Here is an 18,959-nt window from a genome sequence, read left to right on the forward strand (position 1 = left end):
CCTCTAATTTACTTTTTAACTCATTAACCCCCAAAACAATGCTACCAGTCAGCTACCAAATTGCATTTTATAAAGATCCATAACAATGTACACATATAAAAGAACTTCTGTTTCTGCTGTGAGAAATAACTACCTTGGGTTTGATACCAAAAATAACTATAAAAAGACATAAGTGCGTACTAAATAACTCTTTTTAGACATTTGACTAATATAGAGTTTGGACTACTAAGAAAAAGAACACAAAGTAAGCTCTAAAATCATCCTTATTTTCTGCACCATTCCAGTCTGTGGAAAAAAAAGATAGGGAACACAAGCAGAAGACAGAGATCAGAGATAGGGAGAAAAACTAAGGTAAGTGGAATTTATGGGGAAAGTATAGGAGAGTGGGAGATCAGCAGAGATATGTCCAGAACTTGGTAAAATTATTCCCTTCAGCCTGTCCAGACAATAAATTTCAATGTATATGATGAGACTCTAAGCAGCTAGACAGAGACAAGGAATTATAAACTGAAAAATTCCTAGAGCTCACACTACACAGAAACATAGGCAAATTCTGAAAAATGAGAATGAAGAGAACTTATGGAATACCCAGGAAATTCACTACAGACCCCCACAAGAGTCATGCCTAAAAATTAAGGCTAAATTAAATTAGTCATGGAGTAAAGGCTAATCTAGACTCGCCATAATGTTCTATTTTTTATTTTGATTTTTATTTATTTATTTTTTAAAGATTTTACTTGTTTATTTGACAGAGAAAAATCACAAGTAGATGGAGAAGCAGGCAGAGAGAAAGAGAGGGAAGCAGGCTCCCTGCTGAGCAGAGAGCCCAATGCGGGACTCAATCCCAGGACCCTGAGATCATGACCTGAGCCGAAGGCAGGGGCTTAACCCACTGAGCCACCCAGGAGCCCCTATTTTTATTTTTATTTTTTTAAAGTTTCTTTCTTTTTTTTTTTTAATTTCCAGCATAACAGTATTCATTGTTTTTGTATCACACCCAGTACTCCATGCAATCCGTGCCCTCTATAATACCCACCACCTGGTACCCCGACCTCCCACCCCCCGCCCCTTCAAAACTCTCAGATTTTTTTTCAGAGTGCATAGTCTCTCATGGTTCACCTCCCCTTCCAATTTCACCCAACTCCCTTCTCCTCTCTATCTCCCCATGTCCTCTATGCTATTTGTTATGCTCCACAAATAAGTGAAACCATATGATAATTGACTCTCTCTGCTTGACTTATTTCACTCAGCATAATCTCTTCCAGTCCTATCCATGTTGCTACAAAAGTTGGGTATTCATCCTTTCTGATGGAGGCCTAATACTCCATAGTGTATATGGACCACATCTTCCTTATCCACTCGTCCATTGAAGGGCAGCTTGGTTCTTTCCACAGTTTGGCGACCATGGCCATTGTTGCTATAAACATTGGGGTACAGATGGCCCTTCTTTTCACTACATCTATATCTTTGGGGTAAATACCCAGGAGTGCAATGGCAGGGTCATAGGGAAGCTCTATTTTTAATTTCTTGAGGAATCTCCACACTGTTCTCCAAAGAGGCAGCACCAACTTGCATTCCCACCAACAGTGGAAGAGGGATCCCCTTTCTCCACATCCCCTCCAACACATGTTGTTTCCTGTCTTGCTAATTTTGGCCATTCTAACTGGTGTAAAGTGATATCTCAATGTAGTTTTAATTTGAATCTCCCTGAGGGCTAGTGATGATGAACATTTTTTCATGTGTCTGATAGCCATTTGTATGTCTTCACCGGAGAAGTGTCTGTTCATATCTTCTGCCCATTTTCTGATATGATTGTCTGTTTTGTGTGTGTTGAGTTTGAGGAGTTCTTTATAGATCCTGGATATCAACCTTTTGTCTGTACTGTCATTTGCAAATATCTTCTCCCATTCTGTGGGTTGCCTCTTTGTTTTTTTGACTGTTTCCTTTGCTGTGCAGAAGCTTTTGATTTTTATGAAGTCACAAAAGTTCATCTTCGCTTTTGTTTTCTTTGCCTTTGGAGACATATCTTGAAAGAAGTTGATGTGGCTGATATCAAATATCATCCTCAATGGGAAAAAGCTGGCAGCCTTCCCGTTGAGATCAGGAACACGACAAGGATGCCCACTCTCACCACTCTTGTTCAACATAGTATTAGAAGTCCTAGCAACAGCAATCAGACAACAAAGATAAATAAAAGGTATCCAAATTGGTAATGAAGAAGTCAAACTCTCTCTCTTCGCAGATGACATGATTCTTTATATGGAAAACCCAAAAGATTCCACCCCCAAACTACTAGAACTCATACAGCAATTCAGCAATGTGGCAGGATACAAAGTCAATGTACAGAAATCAGTGGCTTTCTTATACACTAAGAATGAAAATACAGAAAGGGAAATTAGAGAATCGATTCCATTTACTATAGCACCAAGAACCTTAAGATACCTGGGAATAAACCTAACCAAAGAGATAAAGGATCTGTATCTGAGGAACTACAGAACACTCATGAAAGAAAGTGAAGAAGACACAAAAACGTGGAAGACCGTTCCATACTCTTGGATCAGAAGAATAAACTTTGTTAAAATGTCTATACTGCCTAGAGTAATCTATACTTTTAATGCTATTCCAATCAAAATTCCACCGGTATTCTTCAAAGAGCTGGAGCAAATAATCCTAAAATTTGTATGGAATCAGAAGAGACCTCGAATCGCTAAGGAAATGTTGAAAAACAAAAATAAAATGGGGAGCATCACGTTATCTGATTTCAAGCTCTTCTACAAAGCTGTGATCACCAAGACAGCATGGTACTGGCATAAAAACAGACACATAGACCAGTGGAACAGAGTAGAGAGCCCAGATATGGACCCTCAACTCTATGGTCAAATAATCTTCGACAAAGCAGGAAAAAATATACAGTGGAAAAAAAGTCTCTTCAATAAATGGTGCTGGGAAAACTGGGCACCTATATGTAGAAGAATGAAACTGGACCATTCTCTTACACCGTACACAAAGATAAACTCAAAATGGATAAAAGACCTCAATGTGAGACAGGAATCCATCAGAATCCTAGAGGAGACCATAGGCAGTAATCTCTTTGATATTGCCATAATGTTCTTAAAATCAGGGTGGGTGAGTGGGTCAGTTGTTAAGCATCTGCCTTTGGCTCAGGTCATCACCCCAGGGTCCCTGGATCAGGTCCTGAGGTCAAGCCCTGAATCTTGCTCCCTGCTCCGCAGGGAGGTTGCTTCATCCTTTCCCTCTGTTGCCCTCTCTGCCTGTGCTTTCTAGCTCTTTCTCACAAATAAATAAAATCTTCAATTAAAAAAAAATAGTTCTTAAAATCAAGCCTTAAAACAATCAACTGAGGGGCGCCTGAGTGGCTCAGTGGGTTAAAGCCTCTGCCTTCGGCTCAGGTCATGATCTCAGGACCACAACCTGAGCCCCGAATCGGGCTCTCTGCTAAGCGGGAGCCCACTTCTCTCTCTCCCTCTGCCTAACTCTCTGCCTACTGTGATCTCTGTCTGTCAAATAAATAAATAAAATCTTAAAAAAAAAATCAGCTGATCCACAGGTTATATACCTGCAAACTCCAACAAAACTCAATTCTCTTTTAAATAGATAACAACATTGGGGAGGGTATGTGCTTTGGTGAGTGCTGTGAAGTGTGTAAACCTGGTGATTCACAGACCTGTACCCCTGGGGATAAAAATATATGTTTATAAAAAATAAAAAAATTTAAAAAAAATTAAAATAAATAAATAAATAGATAGATAGATAACAAAATAGAGACACCAAAAAATGTAATATTTACAAAGATAAGGATCCAATAAAATATTAGACATGTGAAAAAGCAGCAGAAAGATCTGTAACATGGAGAAAAATTAGTCCACAGACAGAGACGGAAAAAATGACAGAATGATTGTGTTATGTGAGAAGAAATTCTAAATAGTTACTATAAATATGTTCAGGAACATATGAACATAATAAGTGGAGAAACAAAAGATATCATAAAGAAGAAAATGAAATTTTTGGAGTAAAAAGTCAACATACTTGAAAAACTCATTGAAAACGTTGGTTAGGCTAAACAGAAGATGGGCAGTACAAAGGAAATGATTACCAAACCTAAAAACAAAAGTAAAACCTGTTTATAGTGAACCACAAAATAAAAGATTGAAAAACTGAACAGAGCTACAGTGACTTGCATGATAATATCAAGAAGTCTAACGTGTAATGAGAATGGCAGAGGAGAAAGGGGAGAAAAATATGAAAAAATAATAAAAATGTTTAAAAATTTGATGAAAATTGTAACTCAAACAGATCAAAGAAGATATATGAAATAAAAACAAGATAATCACAAAGAAAAACACACTAAGGCACATCATGGTTACAACAGTGCAGGCTAGAAGACAGAAGCAGTGAGATCACTTAAATGCTGAAAGGAAAAGAAAAAAAAAACCTGTTAGCCTAGAATTCAATATACTGTTAAAATATACTTCCAAAACAAGTGGCAGAAAAACAAACACTATAAGAATTTGGTACCTGCAGGCGTACCTGCACTTTTAAAAGATTGAAAGAAACTTCCTCAAAATAAAGGAAAGAGATATCAAATGAAAGATTATGCAAATAAATGCAGATTACTAGAAATGATAATTATCTGGATAATTTTTAAAAGCCTTTACTAATTTTTCTATTTCTCTAAAAGGAAATTGATTAAAGTCAAAATGATAAAATACATATAAAAATAAATAAATAAAATATACATGATAATATGTTGTAGGTTTGGACTTCAAAATATAGAGAGAAGTGAAATATATTATAATAAATGAAAATACATTGTTCCAAGGACACTGAATTGTATGTGAAATTATTATACCATTACAAAAATAGATAGTGGTAAATTAAATATGTATGTTGTATATTCTAAAGTAACCACGAAAAACAACAAGAAACAAACCAAATAGATTATAACTAAAAAAAAATCTGTAGCAGCTGCCTTATTCTTATAATTAAAGTCATTGGCTCATATTTTTCTCAGTATTAGATCTTTGTTGAGTTCTTGATCTTAGGAATTTATGTTCTCTGTATGATGTAAGCAGTGTTCTTCAACTTGTCATAACTTTGCTCTCGACTGCATTTCTGATACGAGTCTGTTTGGATCATTCTTGTCTAACAAAAACTTGATTGTTTTCATACCACTTTTAAAAAGAGAGATAAGCTTTTTCTTTGTTTGTTTGCTTTTATTTAAAGTATAGGTAGTCAACATACAGTGCAATATTAGTTTCTGGAGAAGAATTCAGTGATTCATCACTTACATACAACATGCAGTACTCATCATAACAGGTGTACTCTTTAATGCCCATTTCCCATCTAGCCAATCTCCCACCCACCTCCCTCCCTCAAATCTATTCTCTATCATTAAGATTCTCTTATGTCTTTTCTCCCTCTCTCCTTTTTTTTCTTTTCCCCTTCCCATATGTTCATTTGTTTTCTTAAATTTCACTTATCAGTGATTGACTTCTTATTTCTGATTAGTTTATTTCACATAGCATAATACAATTTAGCTGCATCCATGCTGTTGCAAATAACAAGATTTTAATCTTTTTGATGGCTGAGTAATATTCCAGTGCACATGCATGTGCACACACACCCCACACCACCAAATATTCTTTATCCATTCATCAGGCAACTGACATTTGTGATCTCTCCATAGTTTGGCTATTGTAAATGCTGCTATAAACATCAGGGTGCATGTATCCCTTTAAATCTGCATTTTGAGGGGTGCCTAGTTGTCTCAGTGGGTTAGGGCCTCTGCCTTCGGCTCAGGTCATGATCTCAGGGTCCTGGGATCGAGCCCTGCATCTGGGGCTCTCTGCTCCGCGGGGAGCCTTCTGCCTCCTGCCTCTCTGCCTAGTTGTGATTTCTCTCTGTCAAATAAATAAAATATTTTTTTTAAAAATCCACATTTTTGTATTTTCTGTATAAATACCTAGTAGTTCAAGTGCTGGATGATAGGGTAGTTCTACTTAAAACATTTTGAGGACCCTCCAAACTGTTCTCCAGGGTGACTGCACCAGTTTGCATTACCACCAACTGTGCAAGAATGTTTCACTTTCTCAGGATTCTCACCAACCCTTGTTTCTTGTGTTAGTTTAGCCATCCTGACAAGTGTGAGATGGTATCTCATTAATATTTTGATTTGTATTTCCCTGATGATGAGTGATGTTGAGCATCTTTTCATGTGTTTGCTAGACAACTGGATGACATTTTTGGGAAAATGTCTCTTCATATCTTCTGCCCATTTCTTAACTAGCTTGTTTTTTGGGTGTTGAGTTGGTAAGTTTTTAATAGATTCTGGATACCAAACCTTTATCAAATATGTTGTTTGCAAATATCTTCTCTCATTCCATAGGTTGCCTTTTAGTTTTGTTGATTTTTTCCTTTGCAAGGCAGAAACCTTTTATCTTGATAAAGTCCAAATAGTTGATTTTCCTTTTGTTTCCCTTGCCAGTCTAGCAAGAAGGTACAACAGCCAAGGTCAGAGTTTATGCCTGTTTTCTCTAGAATTTTGATATTTTCCTGTCTCACATTTAGGCATTTCATCCATTTTGAATTTATTTTGTGTATGGTGTCAGAAAGTGGTCCAGTTTCATTCTTCTGCTTGTTGCTGTCCAGTTTCCCCATAGCATTTGTTGAAACTGTCATTTTTCCATTGGATATTCTTTCCTGCTTTATAGAAAGATTAGCTGAACATGTACGTGTAGGTCCCTTTCTGCATTCTCCATTCTGATCCATTGATCTATGTGTCTGTTTTTGTGCCAGTACCATACTGTCTTGATTACTACAGCTTTGTACTATAACTTGAAATCTGGAATCTTGATACCTCCAGTTTTGTTGTTCTTTTTTCAGAATTGCTTTGCTATTGGGGTCTTTTCTGGTTCCATACAAATTTTAGGACTGTTTGCTCTAGCTCTGTATTTTGATGTGGATGGGGATGTAACATTGCTTTGAGTAGTACAGACATTTTAACAGTGTTTGTTCTTCCAATCCATAAGGATGGAATGCTTTTTTCCATTTATTTGTGCCGTCTTCAATTTCTTTCATAAGTGTTCTCTAGTTTTCAGACTCTAAAACTTTTACCTCTTCAGTAACATTAATTTTTACATATCTTATTATTTTTGGTGCAAATGCAAATAGGACTGTTCTTTGATTTTTTTTTCTGCTACTTTATTATTGGTGTATAGAAATGCAACAGATTTCTGCACATTGAATTTATATCCTGTGATTTTGCTGAATTCAGGTATGAGTTCTAGCAATTTAGGGGCAGAGTCTCTCGGGTTTTCTACAAAGAGTATCATGTTGTCCACAAATAGTGAAAGTTTGACTTAACTTCTTCCCAATTTGGATGCTTTTTAATTATTTTCTTTGTCTCCTGAGCCTAAGACTTTCACATCCACACTACTCTCGAGCATTTTCTTTTCTTTGTCTTAAAATTATTTACTAACAGACATTTCATTTTTATCTAAAAATGTAAATATAACTATTTATAATAATTATAAAATGCAAAATACCATAATATGCTATATTACAATACATACTAAAATTATAAAACATATTACGTTTGTATCCTTAGGGTAAATACCCAATAGTGCAATTGCTGGGTCATAGGGCAGTTCTATTTTCAACATTTTGAGGAACCTCCATGCTGTTTTCCAGAGTGGCTGCACCAGCTTGCATTCCCACCAACAGTGTAGGAGGGTTCCCCTTTCTCCGCATCCTCGCCAGCATCTGTCATTTCCTGACTTGTTGATTTTAGCCATTCTGACTGGTGTGAGGTGATATCTCATTGTGGTTTTGATTTGTATTTCCCTGATGCCGAGTGATATGGAGCCCTTTTTCATGTGTCTGTTGGCCATCTGGATGTCTTCTTTGCAGAAATGTCTGTTCATGTCCTCTGCCCATTTCTTGATTGGATTATTTGTTCTTTGGGTGTTGAGTTTGCTAAGTTCTTTATAGATTCTGGACAATAGTCCTTTATCTGATATGTCATTTGCAAATATCTTCTCCCATTCTGTCAGTTGTCTTTTGATTTTGTTAACTGTTTCCTTTGCTGTGCAAAAGCTTTTGATCTTGATGAAATCCCAATAGTTCATTTTTGCCCTTGCTTCCCTTGCCTTTGGCGATGTTCCTAGGAAGATGTTGCTGCAGCTGAGGTCGAAGAGGTTGCTGCCTGTGTTCTCCTCAAGGATTTTGATGGATTCCTTTCGCACATTGAGGTCCTTCATCCATTTTGAGTCTATTTTTGTGTGTGGTGTAAGGAAATGGTCCAATTTCATTTTTCTGCATGTGGCTGTCCAATTTTCCCAGCACCATTTATTGAAGAGGCTGTCTTTTTGCCACGGGGGGTGGGAGGTTGGGGTACCAGGTGGTGGGTATTATAGAGGGCACGGATTGCATGGAGCACGGGGTGTGGTGCAAAAATAATGAATACTGTTATGCTGGAAATAAAAAATTTAAAAAAAAAATTATAAAACATATTATAAAACTTTTTATTAGAAAAAAATTTAAAATAAGGAAAATAAAAACCTCATATTCAACTGTTAACATTATATCATATATCTCACACTTCTCATTATAATATATGGATATAGATAAATGTATACATATAAATATACATACAAATGTATCTTAAGACATTTTTCTCTATAAAATTAAATTACAAACACTTGACACTCGAATGTGCACCTATATACTACTGCATTATAATTTACCCATATCCTAAATTAAAAATGTATGTTTTTCTAAAAGAAACTAATATTCAATCTATACTCAAACTTTCACAATATGCTCCCACATTTTAAATAAAATCTAACCAAGGATGAGCATTACAGTTGGATGTTACATCTCTTGACTCTGTTTCCTTGTACATTTTTACTGATACACCTACGCTACATTCATACATACAACTTGAGTTTCTTAAACAGAACCCCTCTATTTTTTATATTTTCTATTCTTGTCAAGATAAGACACATATACAGTGTATACATGACTATAAATGTTCCTCTAATAACTGACCTAACTGCATCCTGCAAATTTTGATACTTACTTTCTCATTATTTACTGTGAAATACTTTATATATTTTCCAGTGATGTTTTTAACTTACGAGTTATTTTGAAGTGTACTGTTTAATTTCATCTGTCATTTTTCTTTTAAAACATGGTTATCATGTTTTTTTTTTTTTTTTAAGATTTTATTTATGGAGGAGGAGTCAAGATGGCGGAGAAGTAGCAGGCTGAGACTAGATCAGCTAGGAGGAGATCAGCTAGATAGCTTACCTAAAGATTGAAAACACCTACAAATCCATCGGAAGATTGAAGAGAAGAAGAACAGCAATTCTAGAAACAGAAAAACAACCACTTTCTGAAAGGTAGGACTGGCAGAAGTGAATCTAAAGCGACGGGAAGATAGATCCCGGAGGAAGGGGCCGGCTCCCGGCAAGCGGCGGAGCAATGGAGCACAAAATCAGGACTTTTAAAAGTCTGTTCCACTGAGGGACATCGCTCCAGAGGCTAAACCGGGGCGAAGCCCACGTGGGGTCAGTGTGGCCTCAGGTCCCGCAGGGTCACAGAAGGATCGGGGGTGTCTTAGTGTCACAGAGCTTGCAGGATTGGAACAGGGAAGCTGGCCATAGAGACAGAGCTGACAGTAAGCTCACAGCTCAGGGGTACCTTGGACCGGTCGCAGGCTCGGTGAGCTCAGAGCGCAGTGGGAGGTCAGGCAGATGGGAGTTACTGGACGCTGTTCTCTGAGGGTGCACTGAGGAGTGGGGCCCCAGGCTCTTGGCTCCTCCGGGCTGGAGACCAGGAGGCCGCCATTTGTATTCCCGTCCTCCAGAACTCTACGGAAAGCACTCAGGGAACAAAAGCTCCTGAAAGCAAAGCCGAGCGGATTACTCAGCCCGGCCCCTGGTAAGGGCGGTGCAATTCCACCTGGGGCAAAGACACTTGAGAATCACTACAACAGGCCCCTCCCCCAGAAGATCAACAAGAATCCAGCCAAGGCCAAGTTCAACTACCAAGGAGTGCAGTTTCAACACCAAGGAGAGCAGCAGAATTCCAGAGGAGGAGAAAGCAAAGCATGGAACTCATGGCTTTCTCCCTCTGATTCTTTAGTCTTGCAGTTAATTTTTTTTTCTTTTTCATTTTTTTTCTCTTCTTCTGCTAAAATTTTTTAACTTTTACCCTTTTTTTTAACCTTTTTAACTAGTTTATCTAATATATATATTTTTCTTTTTTATACTTTTCTTTATTCGTTTTCTTTTTTAATTCTTTCCTTGTCTTTTCTTTTCTTTTTCTTTTTTTTTCTTTCTTTCTTTCTGAACCTCTTTTTCTGCCCTTTCTCCCCCCTCATGATTTGGGATCTCTTCTGATTTGGTTAAAGCATATTTTCCTGGGGTTGTTGCCACCGTTTTAGTATTTTACTTGCTCCTTCATATACTCTTATCTGGACAAAATGACAAGGCGGAAAAATTCACCACACACACACAAAAAAACTAGGAGGCAGTACCGAAGGCTAGGGACCTAATCAATACAGACACTGGTAATATGTCAGATCTAGAGTTCAGAATGACAATTCTCAAGGTTCTAGCCGGGCTCGAAAAAGGCATGGAAGATATTAGAGAAACCCTCTCGGGAGATACAAAAGCCCTTTCTGGAGAAATAAAAGAACTAAAATCTAACCAAGTTGAAATCAAAAAAGCTATTAATGAAGTGCAATCAAAAATGGAGGCTCTCACTGCTAGGATAAATGAGGCAGAAGAAAGAATTAGCAATATAGAAGACCAAATGACAGAGAATAAAGAAGCTGAGCAAAAGAGGGACAAACAGCTACTGGACCACAAGGGGAGAATTCGAGAGATAAGTGACATCATAAGACGAAACAACATTAGAATAATTGGAATACCAGAAGAAGAAGAAAGAGAGAGGGGAGCAGAAGGTATACTGGAGAGAATTATTGGGGAGAATTACCCCAATATGGCAAAGGGAACAAGCATCAAAATTCAGGAAGTTCAGAGAAAGCCCCTCAAAATCAATAAGAATAGGCCCACACCCTGTCACCTAATAGTAAAATTTACAAGTCTTAGTGACAAAGAGAAAATCCTGAAAGCAGCCCGAGAAAAGAAGTCTGTAACATACAATGGTAAAAATATTAGATTGACAGCTGACTTATCCACAGAGACCTGGCAGGCCAGAAAGAGCTGGCATGATATATTCAGAGCACTAAACGAGAAAAACATGCAGCCAAGATACTATATCCAGCTAGGCTATCATTGAAAATAGAAGGAGAGATTAAAAGCTTCCACACAAACAAAAACTGAAAGAATTTGAAAACACCAAACCAGCTCTACAGGAAATATTGAAAGGGGTCCTCTAAGCAAAGAGAGAGCGTACAAGTGGTAGATCAGTAAGGAACAGAGACAATATACAGTAACAGTCACCTTACAGGCAATACAATGGCACTAAATTCATATCTCTCAATAGTTACCCTGAATGTTAATGGGCTAAATGCCCCAATCAAAAGACACAGGGTATCAGAATGGATAAAAAAAACAAAACCCATCTAGTGATGCCTACAAAAAACTCATTTTAAGGCCGAAGACACCTCCAGATTTAAAGTGAGGGGGTGGAAAAGAATTTACCATGCTAATGGACATCAGAAGAAAGCAGGAGTAGCAATCCTTATATCAGATCAATTAGATTTTAAGCCAAAGACTATAATAAGAGATGAGGAAGGACACTATATCATACTCAAAGGGTCTGTCCAACAAGAAGATCTAACAATTTTAAATATCTATGCCCCCAACATAGGAGCAGCCAACTACATAAACCAATTAATAACAAAATCAAAGAAACACATTGACAATAATACAAAAACAGTAGGGGACTTTAACACTCCCCTCACTGAAATGGACAGATCATCCAAGCAAAAGATCAACAAGGAAATAAAGGCCTTAAATGACACACTGGACCAGATAGACATCACAGATATACTCAGAACATTTCATCCGAAAGCAACAGAATACACATTCTTCTCTAGTGCACATGGAACATTTCTCCAGAATAGATCACATCCTCGGTCCTAAATCAGGACTCAACTGGTATCAAAAGATTGCGATCATTCCCTGCATATTTTCAGACCACAATGCTCTGAAGCTAGAACTCAACCACAAGAGGAAGTTTGGAAAGAACCCAAATACATGGAGACTAAATAGCATCCTTCTAAAGAATGAATGGGTCAACCGGGAAATTAAAGAAGAATTGAAAAAAATCATGGAAACAAATGATAATGAAAATACAACGGTTCAAAATCTGTGGGACACAACAAAGGCAGTCCTGAGAGGAAAATATATAGCGGTTCAAGCCTTTCTCTAGAAACAAAAAAGGTTTCAGGTATACAACCTTACCCTACACCTAAAGGAGCTGGAGAAAGAACAAGAAAGAAACCCTAAACTCAGCAGGTGAAGAGAAATCATAAAGATCAGAGCAGAAAACAATGAAATAGAAACCAAAAAAACAATAGAACAAAAAAACGAAACTAGGAGTGGGGTCTTTGAAAGAATTAATAACATTGATAAACCCCTGGCCAGACTTATCAAAAAGAAAAGAGAAAGGACCCAAATAAATAAAATCATGAAAGAAAGAGGAGAGATCACAACTAACACCAAAGAAATACAAACAATTATAAGAACATACTATGAGCAACTCTACGCCAACAAATTTGACAATCTGGAAGAAATGGATGCATTCCTAGAAACATATAAACTACCACGACTGAACCAAGGAAGAAATAGAAAGCCTGAACAGAACCATAACCAGTAAGGAGATTGAAACGGTCATCAAAAATCTCCAAACAAACAAAAGCCCAGGGCAGACGACTTCCCGGGGGAATTCTACCAAACATTTAAAGAAGAACTAATTCCCATTCTCTGGAAACTGTTCCAAAAAATAGAAATGGAAGGAAAACTTCCAAACTCATTTTATGAGGCCAGCATCACCTTTTCCCCCAAACAAGACAAGGATCCCCTCAAAAAAGAGAGCTATAGACCAATATCCTTGATGAACACAGATGCGAAAATTCTCACCAAAATACTAGCCAATAGGATTCATCAGTACATTAAAAGGATTATTCACCACGACCAAGTGGGATTTATTCCAGGGCTGCAAGGTTGGTTCAACTTCCACAAATCAATCAGTGTGATACAACACATCAATAAAAGAAAGAACAAGAACCATATGATACTCTCAATAGATGCTGAAAAAGCATTTGACAAAGTACAGCATCCTTTCCTGATCAAAACTCTTCAAAGTGTAGGGACAGAGGGCACATACCTCAATATTATTAAAGCCATTTATGAAAAACCCACCACAAATATCATTCTCAATGGAGAAAAATTGAAAGCTTTTTTGCTAAGGTCAGGAACACGGCAGGGATGTCCATTATCACCACTGCTATTCAACATAGTACTAGAAGTCCTAGCCTCAGCAATCAGACAACAAAAGGAAATTAAAGGCATCCAAATTGGCAAAGAAGTTGTCAAGTTCTCACTTTTTGCAGATGATATGATACTATATGTGGAAAACCCAAAAGACTCCACTCCAAAACTGCTAGAACTTGTACAGGAATTCAGTAAAGTGTCAGGGTATAAAATCAATGCACAGAAATCAGTTGCATTTCTCTACACCAACAATAAGACAGAAGAAAGAGAAATTAAAGAGTCAATCCCATTTACAATTGCACCCAAAACCATAAGATACCTAGGAATAAACCTAACCAAAGAGTCTAAGAATCTATACTCAGAAAACTATAAAGGACTCATGAAAGAAATTGAGGAAGACACAAAGAAATGGAAAAATGTTCTATCCTTCTAGATTGGAAGAATAAATTTTGTGAAAATGTCTATGCTACCTAAAGCAATGTACACATTTAATGCAATTCCTATCAAAGTACCATCCATCTTTTTCAAAGAAATGGAACAAATAATTCTAAAATTTATATGGAACCAGAAAAGACCTCGAATAGCCAAAGGGATATTGAAAAAGAAAGCCATAGTTGGTGGCATCACAATTCCGGACTTCCAGCTCTATTACAAAGCTGTCATCATCAAGACAGCATGGTACTGGCACAAAAACAGACACATAGATCAATGGAACAGAATAGAAAGCCCAGAAATAGACCCTCAACTCTATGGTCAACTAATCTTCGACAAAGCAGGAAAGAATGTCCAATGGAAAAAAGACAGCCTCTTTAATAAATGGTGTTGGGAAAATAGGACAGCCACATGCAGAAAAATGAAATTGGACCATTTCATTACACCACACATGAAAACAGACTCAAAATGGATGAAGGACCTCAATGTGCGAAAGGAATCCATCAAAATCCTTGAGGAGAACACAGGCAGCAACCTCTTCGACCTCAGCTGCAGCAACATCTTCCTAGGAACATCGCCAAAGGCAAGGGAAGCAAGGGCAAAAATGAACTATTGGGATTTCATCAAGATCAAAAGCTTTTGCACAGCAAAGGAAACAGTTAACAAAACCAAAAGACAACTGACAGAATGGGAGAAGATATTTGCAAATGACATATCAGATAAAGGACTAGTGTCCAGAATCTATAAAGAACTTAGCAAACTCAACACCCAAAGAACAAATAATCCAATCAAGAAAAATGCAGAGGACATGAACAGACATTTCTGCAAAGAAGACATCCAGATGGCCAACAGACACATGAAAAAGGGCTCCATATCACTCGGCATCAGGGAAATACAAATCAAAACCACAATGAGATATCACCTCACACCAGTCAGAATCGCTAAAATTAACAAGTCAGGAAATGACAGATGCTGGCGAGGATACGGAGAAAGGGGAACCCTCCTACACTGTTGGTGGGTATGCAAGCTGGTGCAACCATTCTGGAAAACAGCATGGAGGTTCCTCAAAATGTTGAAAATAGATCCAGCAATTGCACTACTGGGTATTTACCCTAAAGATACAAACGTAGTGATCCGAAGGGGCATGTGCACCCCAATGTTTATAGCAGCAATGTCCACAATAGCCAAACTATGGCAAGAACCTAGATGTCCATCAACAGATGAATGGATCAAGAAGAGGTGGTATATATATATAAAATGGAATATTATGCAGCCATCAAAAGAAATGAAATCTTGCCATTTGCGACAACGTGGATGGAACTAGAGCATATCATGCTTAGCGAAATAAGTCAAGCAGAGAAAGACAACTATCATATGATCTCCCTGATATGAGGAAGTGGTGATGCAACATGGGGGCTTAAGGGGGTAGGAGAAGAATAAATGAAACAAGATGGGATTGGGAGGGAGCCAAACCATAAGTGACTCTTAATCTCACAAAACAAACAGAGGATTGCTAGGGGGAGGGGGGTTGGGAGAAGGGGGGTGGCGTTATGGACATTGTGGAGGGTATGTGCTTTGGTGAGTGCTTTGAAGTGTGTAAACCTGGCGATTCACAGACCTGTACCCCTGGGATAAAAATATATGTTTATAAAAAATAAAAAAAAATTAAAAAAAAGATTTTATTTATTATTTGACAGAGATCACAAGTAGACAGAGAGGCAGGCAGAGAGAGAGGAGGAAGCAGGCTCCCTGCAGAGCAGAGAGCCTGATGCGGGGCTCCATCCCAGGATCCTGGGGTCATGACCTGAGCCGAAGGCAGAGGCTTTAACCCACTGAGCCATCCAGGCACCCCTATCATAAATATTTTTTTAAAAACTGACATGTAAATTATTGATTCAGATTATATTATTTAATTAAATAGCACTGTTCTACATTCTTAATATTTTTAGACTGATTTATCAATTACAAGATTTGTATTTAGCTTGTATTGAATTAAATATTACTACCTATATTGCCAGTTGGATAAATGTTTTTGTATCACAAATATTGGTGAAACTTACCAAGTTACTTCCCTTTCACCTATTAACATAATCATATTTTTCTGCAGTATTCTAAAAGAGTGGTAAAATATATAGGAAAAAAGAAATATCTCATTACTGATTTGTATTGGATTTTTAGTCAACAGTAAAATTGAACAGTTAAAGACAGAGTGAGAAAAACCTGAATACAGTATGCAGTCAATAAAACCAAAGTTAGAGGTGTTTCCATTTCATTACAAAAGAGTGAACAGTAAAGAGCATTAAAAATTATGCAACCCAGAAAGCAAATCTAGAAATATTAATTGTGCTGTGATTCTGTGGGCTAATCTAAAATAAACTGGTTTGAAGATATAGTAGAAGGTGCCAAAACAAGTGCTAAGCTTGACAATCCTCATGTATATACCTCTAATCCAGAGGATATTTCATTAAGAGAGAAGAAAATCTACACCATGACAGTTCTATCTTCTTCATCTAAGTATCACCACTCCTTTTCTCATACACATACTCCCCCAAAATTTTCTCCTTTCATGAATTCTCAGAAAAGTGATATATACAAAAAAATTTAAAAGTTAAAAATCATCATCCTAACATGGCGATCTTAATGATCAGACATTGACTTTGATTTCAAAAAGCCATTACCACAAATATTAAACAGAAAATTCTGAAGAAAAAATAGTTATTTGTTTTTAGATCTTAATATTATTTTATAAAGTAAAGCCTCATGTGATCTTCAGGCAAAGGAAAAAAATTGCATCTAGTAATTGAAGCCATTTTTCCATTTCTCATAAATAGTCTATTATAATACTTCCCTGTAACAACCTAATTCTCATTGATATTTTGCTAAGCTCTGTCCAAAACTGAGATGTTAATCAAGACATGGATGGGAAAATGAAGTAAATCCTTATGTTCAACACCATGAATATCTGGTTTCTTCCTGCATAATGACTTAAAGATCTTACCCACAGGCTTTAGGCAAGAATTAGAGTAATCATGCATTCTCAAGTCTAATGGATAGCAACCCCACCTTCATTCAGCATTAAAGTTAGTGGTATAAAACACAGCATTTGAAAGCATTATTTAGATTTATAACTTAATGAACAAATTCTCTATTTGACTGCTCTCCCATAGTTATGGAGTTCATGCTTTTCCATTTATTTTCTCAAACCTAATGATTAATTGGTATTTTAAAATATTAGATGATGATTCACAAGAAGTTTCCCAATGTATTATATTCTGTCTTTTCAAATTCCTGGCAGACTTCCCTGTTTAACTTTTTGTAAGATTGATTCTTCATGTGTTTAAAACTACATAATCAAACAAGTAGGAATACTGTATATAAAATACATCTATTAATTTCTTGGGAGATATAAATGATTATTCTTACATCTAAAAAATTCAAACTGTCATACCATTCCTTATTTCCTTTTTAAAAAAATGTTTAAAAAATTTATTTATGCACATACTAAAGACTGAAAAGAAGTATACCCAAATATTATGTATCAATGATGTTTCTGGGACATGGCATTATACATGATTGCTGTTTTTTATACTTTTCCATGTTCTCCAAATTCTATATTTAGAATTCACTATTTTTTTCCTTTTTAAAAAAATTAGCATATAATATATTATTTGTTTCAGGGGTACAGATCTGTGATTCACAGTCTTACACAATTCACAGCGCTCACCATAGCACACACCCTCCCCAATGTCCATCACTCAGCTACCCCATCCCTCCTACACCTCTCCACTCTAGCAACCCTCGGTTTGTTTCCTCAGTTAAGGTTTGTCTCCCTCTCTGGTTTCATCTTGTTTCATTTTTCCCTCCCTTCCCCTATAATCCTCTGTCTTGTTTCTCAAATTCCTCCTATCAGTGAGATCACATGACAGTTTTCTTTCTCTGACTGACATTCACTTAGCATACCATCTATTTCCATCCACATCATTGCAAATGGCAAGATTTGGGGGGGGTTTTGATAGTTGCATAATATTCCATTGTGTATATAAACACCACATCATCTTTATCCATTCATCCGTTGATGGTCATTTAGGCTCTTTCCATAGTTTGGCTATTGTGGACATTGCATAGCATTCATTCATTCTTTTTTTTTTTTTAAGATTCTATTTATTTATTTGACAGAGAGAGATCACAAGTAGACAGAGAGGCAGGCAGAGAGAGAGAGAGGGAAGCAGGCTCCCTGCTGAGCAGAGAGCCTGATGCAGAACTCGATCCCAGGACCCTGAGATCATGACCTGAGCCTAAGGCCAGCAGCTTAACCCACTGAGCCACCCAGGTGCCCCTAGCATTCATTATTTCTAATTTTTGTTTTGGGTAATGAAAAAAATTGATTTTGTCAATCACTATTTATAGTAGAATATATTTGTGCTGGCAGAATATAATAGAACTAGAAATATGGCATTTTGTGTTTAACTACTTCCATTCTTACATGCAAATAAAAACCTCTTTCACTGATATACATTTGTGATATCTTTATAAATTTTGGAGCTATTATGTAAAGGATTAAATTATTTGAACTATATTACATTACTGAAATTACAGGTGCCCAAAGAACATAGACAGAAATGCCAATTTCTCACAAAAATTCCTTTTTAAACTAAAATTATATGCAATCAGTAAATCAGACTAAACTGATATCACCCACCACACATAGATAGTAAATACATAGAAATGTCACATAAAATATGATAAAAAATTATATTATAGAGCTAAGCTTAAAACCAAGAAGAAAAATATCTAGATACCTAAAGTGGTTTACCTGTAATTTAGAAGAAAATTTCAGGACTGAGAGTTATACTCTCCATACCCTTTACATTAAGAATATTTTAAACATTCGAAGTTAATTTTTAAAAAATGAAATGGAAACTATAAGACAAGAACAGGAGAGTATGAGATAATTTCCTCTGTACTTTGTGTTAAGAGACATGTGGTTTAAGTATAACACTGGAAAAGACTAGCATGTGTCCCTAAAGTTTAGGATCA

Source organism: Mustela erminea, chromosome 5, assembly GCF_009829155.1.
Source record: "Mustela erminea isolate mMusErm1 chromosome 5, mMusErm1.Pri, whole genome shotgun sequence".
Lineage (NCBI taxonomy): Eukaryota > Metazoa > Chordata > Mammalia > Carnivora > Mustelidae > Mustela > Mustela erminea.